The sequence below is a fragment of the Macrotis lagotis genome, chromosome 1 (genome assembly GCF_037893015.1).
Source record: "Macrotis lagotis isolate mMagLag1 chromosome 1, bilby.v1.9.chrom.fasta, whole genome shotgun sequence".
NCBI classification, from domain to species: Eukaryota; Metazoa; Chordata; class Mammalia; order Peramelemorphia; family Peramelidae; genus Macrotis; species Macrotis lagotis.
In genome coordinates, this window is record NC_133658.1 from 364,229,708 (window position 1) to 364,253,332 (window position 23,625).

The window sequence follows — 23,625 nt, forward strand, 5'->3', positions numbered from 1 at the left end:
GACTGACCTAGCCAGCTCCTGGTTGAACTTCATGTCTGTTACTACAGGGCAGACTGAAAAGACATGCCCTTCACTTTGGCCTTTCTTTTTGTTAATTAATTTCAATGAAACAAGTTCCCATTAGCATAATTGGTATTTCTCTCTTCCTTGAACTTAGAAGTGAGACTGTGGGAGAAAGAAATGATCATTAAAGGAAAATAAGTCAAGAAATTGACAGCTATTTGGATATGTGTTGAGAAGGAGCACCTGGGGGTACTCAGAGACTACAATGAAGCCTTCATTTGACATTGTAGTGTATGTCCATGCCATACTTGGATTTTGTTTCCTGAACTCTATATCTATCATATTCTGTCCCCATTTCATTTTTTATTCATTTATGACAATATCTCATCCATTATATTCTTTCATTGATCCACAGTAGGAGGCTCTCTATCATGTTTTCTCTTCCTGGATTTCTTCTACTCTTTTGAATATAGAATGCAACTTCTCAAGGAGGAGAAATCATCCATTCCCTTTAATTGTAGTAACCTTATTGACAGGATTGTATAATGGAAAGATCAATGTATTTGGAAATAGAGTCTGAACCTCATTTCAGTGTGCTAGCTGTGTAATCTTGGGCAAATCACTGAACCTCTCTGATTTTCCATTGGTAAAATAATCAGTTAACATAAAATGAGGGTCTAATAAATAATAATATATGAATATGAATAATTTGAATAATATGATATATAATGTTCCTTTCAATTCCAAACTACTAGAATTCTGTGAACTTCCCATCTTGTAGCCCATGGCTTTGAAGGACAATGTAATGCAATGTAAAGAGCCTTGGATTGACAAGAATATAGAATACTTGCATTCTAATTCTGGCTCTGTTATTAAATGACTTATGACTTGGGCAAGTCACTTCTCCTTTTTGATCTTCACAATTCTTACACATAAAATTATGATGAGAATATTTGTGCCATGTGAAGGGCCTGTAGTGAGCCCTGAATGGCATAAACTATTATGAATGTTTTTAAAACTTAATAAAACTTTATATACATATATATTTACCTATAAAAGTGAATGTAATTCTAGTGTACCTAGCCATTATTTCTAACCTTTCTCCAGATCTTACCTAATTGTTTTCTTTTTTAAACCCAGAGCTGCTATGATTATTCTTATACATGTGCATCTTCCTCCCCTTTTGGTGCTGATCTTCAGAATTCTTACACATAAAATGATCATAGGAATATTTGTGCTATATACAGGACTGTAATGAGTACAGAATGGCAGAAACTCCTCTAAATATCTTTATAAATATAAAACTCTACCAAATGAAGCAATTCTAGTGATCCCAGCCCATTCCTAATTCCTCCTCTTGTACATTTATTTTTAAATCAGAAATATGATTTTTATCATTATATGGAACCTCTGTTGAATAAATTTTCCTTTCCAATGAAAGTAAGCATTCTCTCTACAATTTATAATTTTGAAGAGTTGCCTGGGGGACTGAGAGGTGATATGTCACATAGGTAGTAGAAGTCAGGGGCAGGATCTGAACTGACCCACAGACCAGTCATATCTATAGTGCCACACTTGCTTTCTCCAATATAGTTTTCACCAGAAATCATGTAAACAGAAGAAATCATTTTCATGCATTTATTAAAGAATCAGTCTGGCCAAACTTTGTGCTGCCCCATTGGGGACCCCAAGATAGTTTGGTTCCTCAGCACTTTCCTCTCTTTTGGACCTTGATAGAAACACCTTTGATTCTGTAGAAGAAATGAAAAAAAAATAGAACATAGTGAGCCATCACTATTACAAAAATTAGGACCTTGCAGTGGGAAAGAAAACTCTGCCCAGAAATTTTTCATTAGAACAAAGTGAAGATGGAACATGAGAATAAGAAGGAACCTTAAAAACCAAATGTAAAAGTTGGAAGAAATCTTAGAACAGAGCATCACAATTTCAGCTGTTCTATAGATGGTCAGAATTTTTTTTTTGTCAGAAACGTCTTGTTTTGAATGAAAATCAGCCTCTGCTCATTGCTTCTTGTTTTTGCCTTTTGGGGCTAAGCAGAACAAAGTGCATACTTCCTATTTCAACAATCCTTCTCAAATTGAAAAGCTGTGATTAATATCCCCTTCCCTACGTTTTTCTCTTCAATCACTTTCATTTTCTGTTCCCTGGGTTAAACATATCCAGAGCTTTCCAACAGCAATATTAGTTGATCTTTTCTCTCTGGATAAGATCAAGTGCAGAAGGCATAATATATACAGATAAGAAGCCCAGGATCTGAACACCCTGAGATCAAATCCAAACTTGGACACTTACTTAATCTCTATTTGCCTCAGTTTCCTCATCTTCAAAATGAATAATAGTAGCCCATTTCTCCCAAGTTTTGTGAGGATCAAATGAAGTAACAATTATAAAGTGCTTAGCATTGTTACCTGGCACATTGTAGGTTCTATATAAATGTTAGCTATGATTATTTTTAAGGGTCTCAAGGTCCTTTCATCTTTCCTGTCACTCTTTCCCCAGATCTCCTAGTTCCCACATGAATCAAATCCCCTGCAATGCTAAGACCCTAGTTCTTTCAGTTTGATCACCTTAATTTTTGCTTCTGTCTTATGTATTATCTTCAATTTAAAAAAACTTAAATTTAAAACATCAGACATCAATATGACCAAATTTGCATAGGGACTAAAAATTGCTTACTTTTGATGTGTAACATATCACAACATTTTCATTATCATGAAATTTGACAATCAGATTAGTCAGAAAAAGTTTATCTGAGAATTCTTAACTTGGGGGTCTGTGAAAATTTTTTTTCTTTACATTTTGATGACAATTTCCACTTCCTTTTGTAATTCTATGTGGTTTTTTTTGTTTGTTTTATGCCTTTAAAAGCATGATTCTGAGAAGGGATCACCAGACTAACCAAAGGGATTCATGATACAGAAGAAATTAAGAATCCTTGATTTAGATCTTTTCACAGAGCTTTGCTAGAGGTTCTAGTCAATAGAAAAATATATGTCTAAGGTATAGGTATACTGAAAGCTCTGTATGTAGGTCATTTCCAGCTCTGGCATCTTGTGTTCTATGAATTTATGATTTTATCTTGGAACCTGGTAGATTTCTAAAAACCAAGGTCATTTTATTTTTATCTCCCCTACTACTGATAAAAATGTAAGCTCATGTCAACAACTTAGCTAGACCATGGGAAAATCACCAAATGGTCCAAGTTAATCTTAGAAAGATTTATGAATGAATTGAAACCATCAGCACTTGGAAGTTTTTATGATATCAAGTCAAGCCCAGGAAACAAGAATTCTTCATAATTCCTCACACTGAGTTACACAGGTCTAGGACCAATTAGGTAGTCCCCAACTTTCTCAGTTCCCAGTGAGGAAGAGGCCTCTGATAGGGGACAGAGTTAAGGTAAAATTGCAGGATAATTTAAAAATGTGTTTTCATTCAGGGAGAAAATTTAAATCTTATTCTGTAGTCTCAACTTTAGCATTCAGATATCAAAGTCTCACCAGGCACTTCGTCCCTTTCATTAGGTTGTTCCTTTGATATAGAAAGTCCTCCCCTTTCCTTTAGTTGATCTAAATTATATTCATCCTTCAAGTCTCACCTTTTTCCACCTCACTTGCTCCTCCTAAACTCCTTGACTTGTCCCTCCTTTAAACTCTATTTTTGTTATTGTCCTTTAGTCATTTCAGTCCTGTTTGACTCTGTGATCCCATCTGGAATTTTATTGGCAAAGAGACTGGTCCTCTTTGAGAAGGAGGGAAGAATAATAACTGGAATGGTTTGCTGTTTCCTTCCCCAGCTCATTTTATATATGATAAAATTGAGGCAAAAAGGATTAAATGACTTGCTCAGAGTCACACAACTAGTAAGTGTCTAAGATCAGATTTGCCAGCCCTTGGGGAAAAAGCAGGGAATAACAGATTGTAGATCAGATGTAAGTTATCTCTTTTGGTAATGTTCTGTGAGAACTTGGGTAAATAAATTATTTTTCATGGAATTCAGTTTCCTCTTCTTTAAAGTACAGTAGCTGGTCTGCATAGTCTACAAGGCACATTCCAGAGAACTGGTATTCTATATTTTGAGGAGTCTTTCAGATTTGATTTAATTCAATTTAGCAAGCATTTATTAAGCCCCTAGGCACGGAGGACAAAAAAGATCAAAACAAAACAAAAATAAAACAATCCCTCCCTTCAAGGAACTTAATCTAGTTGATGAAATATAAAATGTATACTCAGTAAGCACAAAATAATTGATTGAAAGAATGGGTAGAATTACTAACTGGGAGGACTGAGAAAAATCATCTTCTTCCTGCTGGAAGTGACAAGTGAAGGGAAAGCCTTGATGGAGCCAGGGAGTCCAAGAGGCAGAGTTGTGGAGGAATGGCATTTCAGGAATAGGGTACGTCCTGTGCAAAGGCATGGAGGGAGGAGATGGAATTTCATGTGCTAGAAGGAATTCCATATGTAGGAATGGCAAGTCAATCAACTTGGCCTCAAGTGTATGTGTCTGGTTATTTTTTTGTTGTTGTTGTCTTTTTTCTTGAAGAAGACCATGACTTCAAGTAAATGCTGTCATGACATGCATATAATTTTGGATTAAAGTCAGAGGGTGTTGTGCAAAGACACCATTCTCATTATCTCTTCTAGAACCATCTGAAACAAATGGCCTGATATAGTAGCAACAGGATGACTTCTGTTGATGAGACACAATGGGAGATCTTGGCTTTTTAGATGCAATCCTTTCTCACATCACTGAGACACCTCAGCCCTACTGCTTCATCTGACTGAGGAGGTCTTGACTTAATGACATTCAAACAAAAAAAATTCACAACTTGTAGCTGCATCCTTTTGGTTCCTCATCCAAGTAGATACATCCAATATATGGAAGCATGGCTCCAATCATATTAGGTGGTAAGTCTCCATCAGTAAGTACATCCAATGTATGGAACTACAGTCTAACTTATACATGGCAATGAATATTCATCAGTAAGGTAGAACTAACCTAATCTGCCTCATAACAGTCTATTCTATTCAACTTTGCAAACATACTCCTCTTTGAATCTAGAACCCAAAGATTGTGGTTTCCAAGAAACTGCCTGGTGGGTCACAGGAATAAATTTCCAGATCACTAATTGGCAATTTTTCTGGTTGAAACTAAACCTGTATCTGATTGTCTTTGAACCTGGTATCTCTAGCTATGTTGAGAACCTTTGAGTAAAGAAATATTCCAAATCAAGACCAGAGAATATAGTGGTAGAGGGGAATCAGAGTTGAGATCCAGGGCCTGTGCTTGGAGTCCTTAATCCTTGGCCCTTAACCTGTGTGGGAGGATTCCCTCTGGGTAATCCTAGTGAGCTACTAATAAAAGGATTATAGAACACTAACATCTAGCTCTAGTTTGGAGTTCAGGAAATGGCACTTACACACCATCTAGTCCAAATTCTTCATTTGATAGAAAAAGAAATCTAAACTTACAGAGGGAAATATAAAAACTCTAAACTTACTGGAAACTGTCCTCCCCAAGCTCATGAAGCAATTAGTAGCTGAGTTAGGAGTAGATCCCAAGTTTCCTGACCCTAAGACCAGGCTTCCTTGCCTCTCCAGCTTGTAAAATTTACTCAAGGAAACTTTTTTTTAGGGTTTGCAAGGCAAATGGGGTTCAGGGAAACTTTTGATGAGATACTTCACTGTGTAGTGTGTTATTTCTTGAAATAATTGTAGTGATGACCCAATTTACACCATGTAAGAAATGTAAAAGAAGGAGCAGTAGATTAGGTGCTAGCAGACTTAGAGTTGAATTCTATTTCTATAACTTATTACCTGGGAGGCCTTGGATAAGTCAATATTCCTTGCTCATGGTCTGAAGGTTTTAGATTAGATAGGATTTTGTTTTTTCCAGTTTTTAAAGTAAGTGTGTGTGTGTGTGTGTGTGTGTGTGTGTGTGTGTAAGAGAGAGAGACAGTGAGAGACAGAGGACACAGAGACAAACACAGAGACAAAGAAAGACAGAGAGAGATAGAGACACAGAAAGAGAAACAGAGAGACAGAGATGGAGAAGCAGAGGCATAGAAAGTATGACAGAGACAGAGAGAAAAAGAGAGACAGAGAGAAAGAGAGAGAGACAGAGACAGAGACAGAGACAGACAGACAGACAGACAGACACACACACACACACACACACACACAGAGAAACCTATTTTCAGTTTGGCAAAACCTATAGTCCCTTTGTCAGTTTGTTGCGCATTTAAATAAATGAAGTAAAGAGCAATGTCAGTGTGAGGTTAGTGAAAATAAAGATCTAGTTTTTTTCCCCCCAATCCAAGTTCATGGATCCCAAGAAGTTTTTCCACTGACCCACTGGCAGGGGGAAAACCTGGGGATCCCAGGGTAAGAACTCTGGAACTAGATGACCTCTAAGGACCCTCAAGTTCCCAGTTCTGGGAAATGAACACATTGATCTGTTCAATGTTATCTCTAAAGAAAGTCATGGTGGTACTAACCTAATTGCATAACACAGCATACATTCATTGCCATAAGTCTTTCCATCAGAGCCACAGACAGGATTATAGTCTTTTGTGCACATAGCTACTCCATTCATCTTGTTCTCAGCATGTGGGCAATTAGCCTAGAAGAATAATTAAAACATATTGATTCTCCACAGAAATCCAGGTGCTCAGAACTTCAGAGCTAGGAGGGATCTATATCAACCATTCAGCCAGTCAGTCAATAAACATTTATTAAGCACTTAGATTGTGCCAGGCACTATCCTCAGTTCTGAAGACATAAAAGGTAAAAGACAGTAACTGCCATCAAGGGATGGGGAAACAAGACTTCCTATTGCTAGGTACAAACTGCTAGAGCAGCTAGGTGGTACAGTAGATAGAACACTGACTCTGGAGTCAGGAGAGGCTAAGTTCAAATCTGTCCTCAGATACTTGACACTTCCTAGCTGTGTGACCTTGGGCAAGTCACTTAACCCTGACTGCCTCATATTTAGGGTCATTTCCAAAATAATCATGTTTATATTTGGCATTGGACTCAGATGGCTCTGGAGGAGAAAGTGAGTGATGATACACAGCACCCCCCCTCACTCAAATCTAATTAACTTGTTAGTCATGGCATCACCACTCTTATGGCACAGTCTTCTTTGAGAACAGAGGACAACATTATCAATCATCAAACATACAATTAAATATAGCTAGTAGTTAGTGTGCCAGGCCTGGAATCAGAAAGACTAGAGTTCATATCTAGCCTCTGTCACTTACTTGCTGTGTGTATACCTGGGCAAGTCACTTAACTATGCCTCAGTTTCTTCATTTGTACAAATGATTTGGAAAAGGAAATAGCAAACTACTCCATTATCTTTGCCAAGAAAGCCCCCAAAAGGGATCATAAAAAGTTGGATATGTATGAAAATGACTCAATAACAACAAATTTTATTCAGATTGCCTGTATGATAAGTTGGAAATAATCAACAGAGGGAAAATCCTAGAATTAGGGGGATTTAGAGGGACTTCCTGTAGAAGATGACATTCTAGCTACAACTAATACTTAACAGGAATTCTCTTCTTTAATGCACCTGACAAAAATTCATAAAGCCTTGACTTGAATACCTCTGATGTCCTTATGGATCCTTTCAGGAAAGACCATACAAAGCTGCCATGAAGAATCTGTTGTGGACCTGCTTTGACAAGAGATGACCACCATGGTGAAATCAGTATAGTTCCTTGCCTTTGGCATATTTCCTACTGATCTAACACCTCTGGTCTATTAGGTGTTTCCCAGGTACTCCATTCCATCTTCTCAGAACATTTATCTCTTTTCACAGACTGCTCTTAGGTCCTGAAATGTCTTCCTCTGTCACCTTTTCTTGAATATTCCTACCCCTATTCAAGGATAAACTCTAACTGGATCCTGCACATGAGGCCTTCCTTGACTTCCTCCTCTTGAAGTTGATTTGGATTCACTGGAGTTACTTATCTGTGTCAGATAGAATACTAATCTTTTGAGGCATGGACTGTTTTTATTTTCATCCTTATACATTCTTGACCTAACACAGAGTCTGACCCTTTTTGTGGGTTGGGGTAGGAGGAATTATGATTTCATTGGTACATGGAATTTCTGGTGAGGAATCACCCTTTTTTCTTGCAGTTCTATTAACTGTGCTATACTAGTTAATGATACTCTGTTTACTGGGATTACTGCAAGTTTAGGTGACTTGCTCAGTTCAGACAGCATGTCTGTGATATAGGGCTTGAACCCAAGACTTCCTAACTCCAAGGCCTGCTGTCTATCCAGATGCCATGTTTCTTCTTAGCCAATATAAGGAAAATATTTAATAAATGCTCACTGAATTGAACTGAATTGTTAGAGCTCTATGAAAAGTCAAATGACTTAGGTTTATGTCTCAGACTGGCCTTGGGATCTTAGACAAGTCACTGGACATGATGGAATCCTAGAGTTAGAAGGAATCTAAGAAAAGAAATAGTTCAATAATTCCTAAAACTGAATCTCTTCTATAGCATCTCAGAAGGGGTTGTCCAGTCTCCACTCAAGTGATTCCATTGATAGGGAGCTCTCTACCTTCTAAGACAGACTCTTTCACTTTAGGGCATTTCTAATTATCAATTTCCCCATTTGGATTTAACCAAAATCTCTTTCTTTGTTGGTATCCTTCATTAATCTTACTTCTATTTCCTGGGGGCTGAGCAAAAGCATTATTCTCTACATGACAACCCTTCAGCAATTATGTTTCTTTAAAATGTACTCTTCCCTGGGCTAACATTCAGTATTTTTTTAAAAAAGATCTTCATAGGATATAAGTTTCTATCCCATGATGAAATTATTCATTCATCCCTTTTTTTGCTTCAGTTTAGCAATGTCCTCCCTAATATATGTTGCCAGTATTGAAATATAATAAATACTGCAGATGACTTCTGATCAGAGCAGAGTGTAGTAGGACTATCACTTCTCTTATTCTGGACATGATTCTTTTTTTTTAATGTAACATAAAATCCCATTAATATAACCCAGTAGGTTTTACTTTCCCATCTATAAATGAAAAGGGTTGGACTAAGTGAACTCTCTTATTGTTTTCAATTAAGATACAATAACTCTCTCTCTCTTTGAGCCTCAATTTCCTTTTTTGTAAAATGGGGGAAATAGGGAAATAACCTTTGGTTTCACTCCGTCGGAAGACTTTGATGAAGTTCAAATGAGAAAGTACTCGCCAATTATGTTGCAAAGTGTAAAATGTTATAGAAATGGGGACTTTGAGTGGAAGTTTCTCCTTGATCAATCTGAAACTAGGTCACTGGAGAGAAGTCTGGTGCTTATTACTTGCAATTGATAGAGAGAACCCCCAGGGAATGCTCTGGGTCCCTGATGGCTGAGAGCTCTAATGCCTTTTTGGGAATATTCGTTTAAATTTTTAAATCAACAAGCAGATTTTCACAATCACAAAAGACACTGAAAAGATCAATGATAAAAGAAACAATCATTGAAGTTTACTTCATCACAAAAAATATTATCGAATGTTGCAACAGGAGAGGTAGGAGAGAGATTTTAGAAGAAATAGTGTAGAACACTCATAGTTGCTTTCTTTCTTCAGAAGAAAGGACCCAGAATGTTAGAGCCAGAAGTCTGCTTGAACCATAGAACATAATGCCAAAGCTTGGAGAGACCTCAGAATATAGAACATAAAATGTCAGAGCATAGAGCTAAATGAATCAGAGCTGAAAGGGAGAATAAAGAACACAGAATATCAAACACAGAACACAAAATGTCTGAGCTAGAGGGGACCTTAGAATGCAGAGCACCAAATGTCAGAAGATAGAGAGAACAGCAGTTAAAGCTGGAAGAGAGCCCAAAATATAGAACATAAAATACAAGAACACAGAACATAAAATATCAGAGTTGGAAGGGACCTCAGAACCCAGAACACAATGTTGAAGATCATCTTGTCATATCTCTTCTTTTAACTATGAATTAGACTGAGACCCAGAAAGAGGAAGTGACTTTTCCAAGATTCAGTAAGTTTTGACCTTAGGTAAAAGAATGATGCCTTTCTGGTGCTGAATGCTGAATGCATCATGTGAATCAATGGTCCCTTCATCATGACAGGGGAGATGTATTAAAATGATAAAGCAGAAGTTCTACTTACATCTCGGACTTCAGCTTGTGCAGTGTCTAGAAAACAAATTTTAAAAAGGTTAGGTTTGCCTTGTATGAAAAGCAGATACTTTGGGAGTGAGGGGAAGGAAAATAAGGGAACCAGAAGAGTTCAGATTACAGCCCCAGCCTCTCTACTCACCCCTTTCTATTTTTGCCACCTGCCTCTACACTGGTCTTCCCACAAACCCCAACCTCCTGAAATATAGCAGAATTAAAAATCCAGTCAACTGAACAAGACACAGGTGTTTTTCTTTCCATTATTTCAGCTACAAATCCTTGGCTCTGGGAATTGGGACACCTGGGGCTTAGTCCTCACTATGCTACTCAATCTCTGTTTAACCTTGGACAAGTCTCTTTCCATTACTTTCTTTTCAGTTGAAGTAGATAATCTAAAGGTTCCCTTACAGTTCTGACATTTGATGTTTCATGTTAGAAAGTCACTTTCAACTCTAACAGTCTTTATTCTAAATCCTGTGTTCTATATTCTTCTTCTTTTAACTTAATCAAGTTATTTTGAGATTCTATGATGTTGCAGAACTGGAATGGAGTGATAAATAAGACAAGAGATCTTTCCAGGAGAAAATTTACAAGTACAGATAAATACAATTCAGTGCAAAATACTGTGGGAAAGGGCAAGACTTCTTGGAGGAATGTGGTTTCAGAACTGGTATTTTGATAAGTATATGTAGGAAGGTAGGGTATTTCTTAAAGGAATCTGAACAGTCATAGAAATCAGAATGTGCTTGATGTGTGAATAATCACCATTCTCTTAAAGGTTACTAATAATCTCCTAATTGCTAAATTTAACATCCTTTTCTCATTTCTTATCCATTTTGATATTTTTCTGAAAATTTCAACATTGTTGAGTACTGCACTATCCCAGGCATTCTCTCCTCTCTGAATTTCCATGGTCCTACTCTCTATTGGTTTTTCACCTTCCTGTTTGACAGCTCTATCACAATCTGCTTTGTTACCTCATTACCCACATACCAAACTGTTTGCATGGGCATATCCCAAAGTTTTGTCATAGGTTCTTTCCTCTTCTCTCTCAACAATATTGTTCTTAATGACTTCATCAGCTCCTATAGGTTCGACATCATCTTTCTCAGATGACTCAGAAAACTACAGTCACCCCTTGTGTCTTTCATGAACTCTAATTCTACATCAAGGACTATCCATTGAATATCGCATTCTGGATGCTCCATAGCATCCTCAATCTTAATACGTCCAATGAAAATTCATTACATTCTTCCCCAAACCCATCTCCCACCCTAATATCCCTATTTCTGTCAAGGGTACCACCATACCTCAAAGCAAGCAGATAGATTTACAACCTGAAGAGCCATCCTAGATTTTTTTTTTTAAAAAACTGATTAATCTCATTTATATAATTAGTTAATTTGTTTTCTTTGACTGATCATATATTAATAATTTAGCCAATATTTGTACTTTCAGTGAGTGACTGTAGCAAATCTATCTCACATAAAAATGTAAAGTGACATCACCTTTTACTGTCCCTCTTTTGGGGTCACTTTGATTTTTTTGGTACAATGATTTCATTTTAAAATGCATGCAACATGTCAGATTTATATCATCTCCCCCTGTCCAATTTCCTACATAAAAATGAATAGAAATCTAATTTTTCTTCTGTGTATCCACTCATTAGGAAAAAGTGAAAAAAAATGTAATAAATAGGCATAGTCAAGCAAAACAAATTCCTCCAATGACTGTACACAAGAATTGTTTTTTAGGGTGTACACAAGAATTTATATCTTATTCCATACCCTCTCTGTATCATCTCTCCGTAATGGATAGCATGTCCATTATCTCAAAGGCTCATCTACCTCTGAGATTCTCTAATTCAATTTCTACATGAATAAAATAAATAATTCTGAAAGGTTGTTTTTCCTCCCCTTTTCTAGATGACTTATGAAATGAATTACATCTTAATCAGACTCTTTGTGAGTTTGCATTCTTAGTCTCTTCACCTCAGACTTGAGAACTGGAAATATTATCACATTTTGAGCTCAAAGATCTGTTTCAGCCTTGACTCTTCCAGTCACTCTTTTGGGGGAAATTGGAAGAGTTACTTTTCTGACACTCAGTTTCTTAATGGCTCTGCCTTGCCTTGCAGGGCTGTTGTAAATAAAATACTTCACAAATTAAAAAGAAATTCCTTAATAGTATCATAGGCACAAATCTGGAAAGGATTTGAGTCACCTAAACTTACTCACTGATTTTGAAGATGAGTAAACTGATCGCAAGACTACACAGGCAATAAATGGAAAATCTGAACCTCTACTCTTATCTAAATTTGAGTTATATTTCCTGATTTTCTTCACTAAAGCTTCTTTTGTTCATTCATTGAGGCATGAAGTAACAATTGAAGTTCTTGAAGGTTATGTTAGGAGTTAGCAAGCTTTGAGAGGTCCTTTCAAATTAGTAATACTTCTTGTATGATCTTGGAAGGTGTGTTTGTGGTCTGAGCTATTGGCCTAGCTAATCATGGAAATGCTTATCACTACAAGGATGGTTCCTAGAGGATGCATGTTATGACTATTAGTAACTCATGAAAAAGTCTAGTGAGATGTTGGTTGGTTGGTAGGAATGGGGGGAAGGTGGAGGCAGAATATTTGCTCTGGAGGAAGGAGAATCCACATGAAAGAAATCTAAGGTCTCTGGAAATCTTAAACTAATTATCACTGATGCTCTGCTGACAGTTGTTTTTCTTTGTAAAAGAGTCACCTTTCCAGCAGGCTTATAGTTTTTCTCAGGGGTTTGAAAAGTATTCCCCAAAAAGGTAGCTCAACTGGGAGAAAAATAACCTTAATTCCTGGACTGATTAGGAGTTATGCAAAGCCCTTAACATTCTCTGTCCATCAGAAGTAGGATTTAAATGCTTTAAAGGCAGAATATTGGGTGGAAGAAGACTCGGACTTCAGTCATGCTCTGCCCTCATCTAATATGATTTGAGGGGTAGTTATTGTCCTGTTCTAAACTTGAGCTTGCCTATTTTTATAATAACCATAGTACCCTTATTATTTTTATATTTAAGGGGCCATAATGGGAACACTAATTAGATAGTTGGGCTAAAAGTGCTTGATAGAGAATGGTGGACGAAGATGGCAGAGAGAAGTCAGGAATTTCCCTAAGCTTTTTCTAGCTTCCCCCAAAAACAATGTTGATCAAGTATCTAAAAAAAGGATTCTGGAAGACAGAATCTAGAAAAAAACAGTGTTGAGCATTTTCCAGCTTAAGATAACTTAGAAGGATGATTTCCATGGTGGAGTCAAGATGGTGACACAAAACTGGGAAACTCCTGGAGCTTTTCCTGAAATAACTTTAAATGAAGCCTCTACACAGAACTTTAAACTATAGATTCTAGCCAAAAAAACCCCAAAAAACCAGAGTGACAAAATCTTAATTCAAGATATCATGAAAGATCTTCAGTAAAAGGTCTGTTATTTTGGGGTAAAGGGGAAGTATAGTCCAGTTTAAGTGGGAAAGCCAGAGGAAGGCTCTTAGTCCCAGCTCAGCAAGCCAGTGGGACTACCAGTGTAACATATCGGCCTAGACTGGGAAGAAACTACTCCATAGGCAAAGCCTGGGATGGATAGGCAATACTTTGGCAAGCAATAAGCCAGGTACCAGATCCTGGCCCCAGCACAAAAACTTGGCTCTATACTTCCTATACTCCAGGAGCAGAGCTCAACTATCAAGATGAGCCAAAAACAAGTACTAGCCATAGAAAGCTACTGTTCTGATAAGGAGGATAAAAATTGTCATTTCAGAAGAGGAAGCAGTGACAAATTGCCTGCATGTGAAACCTCAAAGGAATTTATAAATTGACTTCAAATCCAAAATCTCTTGGAAGAGATCAAAAAACCAAAGAAGAGAGGAAGAAGAAAAATGGAGAAAATAAATGAAAGCTGGGCTAATTAAGAAAAATTGACTGAAGAAATGAACTCCTTTAAAAGTAAAACAGCAGGGGGCAGGGAGGTGACTTAGTGGATAAAGACCAGGCCCTAGAGTCAGGAGGACCTGACTGTGTGATCTTGGGCAAGTCACTTAACTCCAATGCCTTGGAAAAGCAAAGTAAAACAAAAATGTTTGGTAATGATCATTTGGTAATGATGGACTTGTTCATTTCAACTGTATAATAATCAAAGACAATTCTAAAAGACTTGTGATGGAAAATACCATTCATATCCAAAGAAGTTTAAATGCAGACCAAAACTTATTATCTTCAAATCTTCAATTTTACTATTTTCAATTTTTAAAAGTTGTTATGTATTACATCATGTTTTTCTAATTTTTTTCTTTCATTTGGATTTGATTTATCTTTTACAACATAATTAATGTGAATAAGTATTTAGCATAGTTATATATGTAGAGCCTATATTCGATTGCTGTCAGGAGGAAGGGGGGAGGGAAGGGAGCAAGGGAAGAAAAGGTAAAATTCAAAACTATGCAAAAAATTGGTTAAAACTATCACTGCATGTAGTTGGAAAACCTAATGAATAAAAATATTTAAATTGAAGAAAGAAAAGTAAAAATGACCAACTGGAAAAAGAATGTAAATCATCAAAAAATAAAATCGACCAAACTGGAAAAGGAATGCACCTCATTTAAAAGTATAGTTAACCAACTAGAAAAGAAACTAAAAAATCTATCTGAAGAATACAAAACCCTAAAAATTAGAAGTGGACAAATGGAATCTAATGATTCTATAAGACCCCAAGTTTCCATCAAACAAAACCAAAGGCTGGAAAAAAATGGAAGAAAATGTAAAGCATCTTTTAGGAAAAACAAATGACCTGGAAAATAAATTCCAAAGAAACATATCTTTCAGGAAATTATCATGGAAAACTGTTTGAATATCTTAGAATAAGAAGATGAAATAGATCTTGAAAGAAGTCACCAATCACCTCCAGAAAGAGATCCTGGGGGAAAGTGGGCCACCAGATAGATGGCACAGTGTATACAGCATTGGCCTTGGAGTCAGGAGTACCTAAGTTCAAATCTGGCTTCAGACACTTAATATTACTTAGCTGTATGACTTTGGGCAAGTCACTTAACTCCAGTGCCTTGCAAAAAATCCCCCCAAAAAATCCTAGAATAAAAACTCCAAGGTATACCGTAGCCAGATTTCAAAATTCTCAACTAAAGGTGGAAATACTGCAAGCAGCCAAAAAGAAGCAATTTAAAAACTAAGGAACCAAAATCAGAATTACACAGGACTTATCAATTTCAATGTTAAAGGACTGGAAGACCTGGAATATGATATTTTGCTGGGCAAAGGGTCTTGGATTACAACCAAGAAACAACTAACCTGCAAAATTCACCATATTCTTTCAGGGGAAAAGATTGATTTTCAACTATTAATCTATGATCCTGTGACTTTTCTTTGACTTCTCCCTTAAAATAGCTCTGAAGCCACCTCCCACTACTATTGTATGGTTGTGTCTCCCTGTCCTGTCTACAAGAATGCCATGAAATTCTCTGTCCAGTATTTTCCTATAATCTAAGGCAGTTTATATTTGCAGCGATTTCTTGATCTCACCAGGTTAATTACCCTGTTGAAAAAGAGAATGCAGTTTGTTAGGCATGTCCTGTTCCTGATGAAGCTCTTATAGTTCTTTGTGATCATCTGTTGCCATGTTAATAAGGAATTAGACTTCTTTGGTTTGGTTCCAGAGAGAAGAATGGGTAAGGGTAGAAGTCTAGGGTAACAATTTGAGTTGAATGCATGAGTTTTCTAAGAAGGGCATCTGTACTATTGGAAAGCTCTTGTCACTGGAATTTTCCAAGCAGAGATATCTGCTCCTGTGATACCTGCAGAAGGGGTTAAGGACCTGGGAAGGAGGAAGGACTCAGTATCCTCTGAAGCTCTAACCAACTTTGAGATTCTATCTTTCTACAAATTTGTTCTGGCAGTGGGACTTGGTATTTCATCTATATAGAGAGTTTTCACTAAGTCTATTCCCTCAACCTATACAGACCCTTACCTGCTTTGAAAATTATAGTGCTAGAGAATGTCCTTACATTCTAACAGTCAAGAAGATCTAGATTCAAATCCCACCTCAGACTCTTTAGTATCTAGGCAATTTGCACAACTACCTTGTGCTTTGTTTTTCTCATCTATAAAAATGAAGACTGTATGACCTGATGATTTCTAAAACCCCCTTATGTGATTCTGTAGCATTTTATGGATGTTAGAATTTTGTTAGAATCCTTTTTAAGAGCTAACAATTGAGATGACACTTTAGTATGTATAAAAGCCCTTTCCTCAAAGCAATCTCATAAGATAAGTAGATGGATGATTATTATTCCCAAGTTACAGATCAGGAAAAAGACTCAGAGAGATGAATTAACTTGTCCTTTGTTTCCTAGCTAATAATCAAACCCAAGATTCTACGTTAGGCATCCAGATCTTAACCTGAAAGCTTCTTTCACCACTTCTCAGCTTATTCTTGGATCTGTCCTTAAACAATACAAGTGACACACTGTGGATGCAGATGTCTTGGTTTGAGAATCAAGAGATTTGGGTCCACATCTTTACCCAGTCATCAGCCATGATGTTTGTCCTTCATTCTCGAAGAAGACCATGGCATCTGAGGAGGTGATGTCATGGTAAAAACATGAACTGGATTTGAGTGAGGTGGGGCTATGCTAAGTCACCAGCTTCACTTTCTACTCCACAGCCATCTGGGTCCAGTGGCCAGATATGTATCAGGATGACAAGAGATGACATCAGGGTTAAGTTACTTGGCCTAGGTCACACAGCTAGTAAGTGTCTTGAGGCCAGATTCAAACTCCTGTCCTCTTGACTCCAAGGTCAGTGCTCTATCCACTGCACCACCTAGCTGCCCATAAGCAGTGATTGAGAAGAAGCAGAAAGAATATGTCATATGACTTTGAATTACTAGAGCACTTACCTTTTAGGGTTATTAGGATCAAAGGAAATCAGCAAAATAATAATAATAATAATAATAATAAAAATAGATAGCATTTATGTAGTACTGTTTACCTCATTATATCTTCATGAAATTCTTACTGTAGTTTATTGTTATTTTCATTTTATGAATGAGGATGTTGGTTGAGACCCATTAAGTGACTTACATGAGATCACAGAGATAGTGAGTGTCTGAGGTAGGAGTTGAACTCCTATCTTCCTGAATCCAAGAATGCCACCTAGTTGTCTGTCTCTTGGCTTACCTCTGCCTTAGTCTCTGCTTCTCTGTCTTAGTCTCATTTTATTTTTCCATAAACATAAATCAACATTCCCATCTAACATCCCAACTAGTGGGAAATCTAGGTTCAAAAGTGGGGTCTTTCACCTTCTACTTGTGTGGCCTGTTCCCCATCTGGTGCCTGATTTCTCCTCTGTAAAATAGATCTAATAATACTCCTGTTCCCTTCCACTTAGTTGTAGAGAAAGCTAGCCTCAGGAACTCTCTTTATGCAGTTGTTTCACCATTTTTAGTTCCTGGGCATTAACCTTTAAAAATTTCCATTAGGATGCAATGAGAGTCAAATTGGGCTCTGGATGAAGGGCTGTCAGAGGGCTCCTGGCCCCAATGTTAGATCCCCTGTGATCAAGGAGAAACTTACCCAAGAAGCAGCAGTACAGAGCCAGGGAGAGCAGCAAGACTATGCCAAGAGGCCTCATGTTCAGACTTCTTCACTTCTACCTGAAGCTGAAACTGAAGGATTTCAGTAGACAGTGGGGAGTTCTGAGTTCTCAGGAGCCTGAGAAACTGCCTTATGTAGGGGCCATGGGCTCCACCTCTAGCATTACATAATGCTCTCAGGTGACCTGTTGCCCCAAGCCAGCCCTAACTAGACCTCTTCTTTCTTGCCTAAAGTCCTTTTTGTCAGTCAAGTGCCCCACCCAATTACCGACTTCTATCTCTATGTACCGAGGACTATGACTTTTCTTCTCCTTTCCCACCCTCACTAGTTACTGAGTTAATAAATTTATGTTCTCTCCATCAGACCTCACACTTCCCCTCCTTCAGTTCCCCTTGTATATTGTCTTCTACCAGTCTTCCTCTTGTGTTTGTTCTCCTGGTCTCATCCCTTGGGTATCCATATATGTATGTATGTGTTTGTGTGTGCTCTTAGAATCTTGCCCAGGCTGTCTGTGTCCTATATATTACTTCATTCTTGCCCCTGTCTATTAGGTTTCCATCATTGTATGTATGTGTTTTTGTCAATGTGTGTGTTTATATGTGTGTATTTATGCATATGTGTTTGTGTGTGATATATAGATGGTGAAGTAGATATAGAACTGAGCCAGGTCTTAAGAAGACCTTAATTCAAATCCAGATCCTGAAATTGCTAACTGTATGACCCTAGGTAAGCCACTTAACCTCTGTTTGCCTCAGTTTCATCAACTGTAAAATAAGATGAACAATAGAACCTACCTCCTAAGTTTGTTATGACTTTTTTCCAGGGAAAGAAAAGTGGTGTCCTTCTACTGCAGACTGAGTTGAACTGGATAATCTCTATAATTCTATCCTAGGTCTGACTTTTTAGAGTACTCTGAAGCCCATAGATTAGTGGTGAGGCTAGTGTCTGAGACCAGTCTTTGGCTCAAAACCCCCTCTGCTTCTCTAAATTTTCTCTGTATCCTTGATTGAGTTATTTTGTTTATCTGAACCTTAGCTTGCTTATTATAAAATGAGAGATGGGGTAGAAAAGGACAGATCCTAGATCTCTTTTAGCTCTTCACTTATGATTCCATACCCCTCCTGCATCATTAATGAGAGAGAAATCTTTTATCGTTTAAAACTTAAAATTCTTCTCTTGTCTCACTTTATATTGATATAGCAGCCATGAAGGAAACAAGACAGGAGTTGTTTTTCCCATCTTATAAATAGGAAGCTAAGACCCAGTGAGCTAAAGTTAATTCCCCAAGGCCAAGAAATGAAGGAGTGATCAAGTCATCATTTTAGGGGATTTAGCACAACACTCCCCTGACTCACATCCAATTCATGTGCATGTCCTGATATCACCTGATGTCATGATCTTCTTCAAGAATGAAGGACTAGGGGTGGCTAGGTGGCATAGTGAATAAAGCACTGGCCTTGGAGTAAGGAGTACCTGGGCTCAAATCCGGTTTCAGACACTTAATAATTACCTAACTGTGTGGCCTTGGGCAAGCCACTTAACCCCCATTTGCCTTGCAAAAAAAAAAGAATGAAGGACTAACATTATCAGGTAGGGAACTTGGTTTTAGACAAATCATTTCTTTCTGGGCCTCAGTATTTCTATCTGTAAAATGGAGAGTTTGGACCACATTGAATTTGACTATAGAAACTGCCACAGAGATAGGTATCCTTCCAGGGATTAGGATTACAGGCATCTTGGACACATAGACCTTTTGGTTATCATTTCCAGGCTGACTCAAACTTACTTTGTTTCTCCTTATCTCTAAAGCAAACCCTTACAGCAGGACTTCAGGGCAAAAGGAGAAAGATGTGGATCTGCTTCTTACTGAAATAACAATATCTTTGACATCAGTTTAACTTTTTCCTAACTGGGTGGGTAGCCTGTGTATGTAATGAGAGTGATTCAGAAAAATCATGAAAATCAAATCAACAGCTTGGTGAAAGATATACAAAAAATACTGAAGAAAATAATATGTTGAAAACCAGTTTAGACCAATGGGAAAAAAAGAAAAACAGAAGGCAAATGAGGAGAAGAATGCCTTATAAAGCAGAATTGGCCAGCTGGAAAAGGAGATAAAAAAGATCTCTGAAGAAAATAACTCCTTCAAATGCAGAATGGAATTAAAGGAAGCTGATGACTTTGCAAGAAATAAAGAAGAAATAAAACTCTTCCAAAAAAGTCAAAAATTAGAAGAAAATGTGAAATATCTCATTGGACAAACAACTGACCTCGAAAAGAGATCTACAAGAAATAATTTAAAAATTATTGGGCTATCTGAAAGCCACAATCAGGAGAAGAACCTAAACTTCATTTTTCAAGAAATAATACAGCAAAATTTCCCTGAGATCCTAGAAGCAGAGGGTAAAATAGAAATCAAGAGAATTCACCAGTCACCTCCTGAAAGAGATCCCAAAGAAAAACTTCCAGGAATATTATAGCCAAATTCCAAAACTCCCAAGTCAAAGAGAAAACATTGAAACCTGCCAGCAACAAACAGTTCAACTACTGTGGCTCCATAGTCAGGATTACACAGGATCTGGCAGCATCTACATTAAGGGCTCATTGGGACTGGAATATGATATTCTGGAAGGCAAAAGATCTTGCTTTACAACCGAGAATCAATTATTCAGCAAAACTGAACATCCTCGTTCAGGGGAAAAGATGGACTTTCAATGAAACGGGGACATTCAGACTTTCCTATTGAAACAACCAGAGCTGAACAGAAAGTTTGATCTCCAAGTACAGGACTCTGGTGAACCATAGAGGGAGTGGACAAGAATGACTAACTATGAGGAACTTAATGATATTGAACTGTTTGTATTCCTGCATGGGAAGAAGATTTTGATAACTCATATAAACTTTCTCATTTATAAGAGCTTTAGAAGGACCATATATAGGGAGGACATAGGAAGGAGAGGAACATAATGGTATAATATAGTAAAAAGATGGAATCAATGGGTAATAAAGGAAAGTATTGGTAAGAAGGTAAAGGAGATGAAGACGTTAAGAAATTTCATGAGTCAAGAAAAAGCTTTTTCAATGGAGTGGAAAGGGGGAAGACAAGGGGGAATGAGTGGGCCTTCATTTTCATCAGAAATGGCTCAGATGTGAAATAACATACACATTTAATTGGGTATAGAAATCTATCTTACCTTAGAGAAAAATAAGAAGAAAGGGATGGAATAAAGGGGAATGGGGGGAGGGAAGGGGGGAATAAGTGATAGAAGAGAAGGAAGATTGAGGGAGTGGTACTCAGATTCAATATACTTTTGGACAGGGGCACGATGAAAGGAGAGAGAGAATAGAATAAATGAGAGTATGAAGGAATAGAGTAGAGGTACAGCTAATAATAGCAACTGTGGGAAAAATATTGAAGCAACTTCTCTGGTGGATTTATGATAAAGAAGGCAATTTACCCCAGAAACACAGCCAGTGAAATATGAACACAAACTAAAGTACAATTCTCTCTCTCTCTCTCTCTCTCTCTCTCTCTCTCTCTCTCTCTCTCTCTCTCTATTCTTGAGGTTTCTCATCTTTTTGGGGGGTGCTTTACATTTACTCTTATAACACATTCAATTTACATCATTGTATAACATGGAAATAATGTAGAGACAGCCTTCTGTGGGGAGGGAAAATTGTAAAATTCAAGACCTTACAAACAATGATAGGTACATATTACTATTATATATAATTGGAAAACAAATAAAAATTGTTAATATATAAAAAAAGTTAATGCAGTCATCTTTCATAATTTCCTTAAATGGTAATGCACTAGTGGGAGATCAAGAACTAGAGTTGTGACAGTTGATACCTGTCTTTTTCTATACCAAGGCTACCCCTAACACCCTGAAAGAGAGTTGTAGCAATTTGGCATTTCCTTTTTAGAGTTGTCTAATCTGTAGAATGGGTGCAAATATAGCTAGTAAGAAGAGAGAGAGAGAGAGAGAGAGAGAGAGAGAGAGAGAGAGAGAGAGAGAGAAAGAGAGAGAGAGAATTGTTACCATGCTACACTGTGTGGGTTGGTGCCATACTCATGGCTGAACATTATAGTAATTCCTACAGCTAGGGTTCCTTTTATTGGTCCAAATCCTGTCTTCTATGGGTAGGGGAGGCAACTTAGTGAAGAATAAACCTTTGTTGTAGTGTGAGAAGACATGTTTGTGAATCCCAACTCTGTCATTAATTAGATGCATAACAAATCACTTAATTTCTTCATGATCCAGTCTATAAAATGGAGATCATAATGTTTGCCCTACATAATTCATAGCCTTTTTGAAGAAGAAAAAGGAATTTTTTTCAAGGTGTGGTACAATAGACAAAGTACATTATCAGGAGTCTGGAAGACTCATCTTTGTGAGTTCAAATTCGACCTCAGTCATTTACTAGAAAAGTGACCCTGAGCAAATCACTTGACTCTATTTGCTACAGTTTCCTCATCTGTAAAATGAGCTTGAGAAGTTAAAAACAACCCATTCTGCTATCTTTGCCTAAACCCCCCCACAGATTGGGTCACAAAGAGTTAGCCATGACTGAATCACAACAAAATTTTTTCAATACAATGTGGACTACTCTTTGCCAGTATAACCCTCCCTATTTGTCTTTGATCACATTGCTTCTTATGCCTGTAATGGACTCCATCTTTTTATCCTGTTTCATTCCTACCCAATCCTTTAAAAGTCATTTCATATGACACTGCCTCCATGACTCTGGATCAATAAAAATCTTCCATTTTGGATCTCATAATATTGCACAATGAGTCTAAGTTGTTTGATTACAGAGTATTTTAAGGAAATGAAAAATCTTTTTCCCAAGTTAGCTTTTTAACTTTATGGCTTTGAGTATATATCTTGTAAGTTTAAGTCTTCTGTAAACTATTCCCCCTTTCCCCTCTGCACTAGGTGTTTCATGTTATGTCTTAAAGTTCCTTTTGAGTGAGTTTTTTAATTTTAAAGAATTTATTTATTTTGAGTTTTACAATTTCCCCCTCTATTCTTACCCCCCCCTCCCAGAAGGCAGTATGTTAGTCTTTACATTGTTTCCATGGTATGCATTGACCTAAGTTGAATGTGATGAGAGAGAATTCATATCCTTAGGGAAGAAAAATAAAGTATAAGAGATCACAAAATTGCATAATAAGATAACATTTTTTTTCTAAATTAAAGGTAATAGTCTTTGGTCTTTGTTTAAACTCCGCAATTCTCTTTTTCTGGATACAGATGGTATTCTCCATCACAGACAACCCAAAACTGTCCCTGATTGTTGCACTGATGGAACGAGCGAGTCCATCAAGGTGGATCATCTCCCACATACCACTGTTAGGGTGTACGATGTTTGGCTATGCTCATTTCACTCAGCATCAGTTCATGCAAATCCTTCCATGCTTCCTTGAATTTGCATCCTTCCTGGTTTCTAATAGAACTGTTTCTGAATATCACCACTTTCAGTGTGTTTGCCCTCCTATATCAACCCCCTCCCCTTTCTTTCCCCATTTCCCTTTTCCCCTTCCTCCTTCCCTTTCTTCTGTTAGTTCCCCTTTTTCTCTTCCTTCCCACCCCCTTCCCTTTCCCCTTTAATACTTGAAAGATAAGTTTATTAATTTAACTGAGTGTGTGTAAGTTAACTTTAAGCCAAGTCTGGTTCTAACCTCCTCCTTTCTTCTCCTCTATTGCAATAGGTCTTTGTACCTCTTAATATAATGTATTATCCTCCCATCTTGTTACTGTCCCACTTTTTAAGGAGATATTGTTTTTAAATA

The 23,625-nt window shown here is 37.3% G+C and overlaps 1 long non-coding RNA gene across 2 annotated transcripts in view; it reads left to right on the forward strand.

Annotated features, from left to right (window-relative positions):
* LOC141505980 (uncharacterized) overlaps positions 1–23,625 on the forward strand; it is a 139,871-nt gene that overhangs the window by 103,484 nt on the left and 12,762 nt on the right. The window contains exon 3 of one of the 2 annotated variants that reach the window (XR_012473734.1): positions 4,668–4,931. The exons of the other annotated variant lie outside the window; for it this stretch is intronic. This is a non-coding gene — a long non-coding RNA (uncharacterized LOC141505980). The remainder of the gene's footprint in view (positions 1–4,667; positions 4,932–23,625) is intronic. 2 annotated transcript variants of the gene reach the window in all.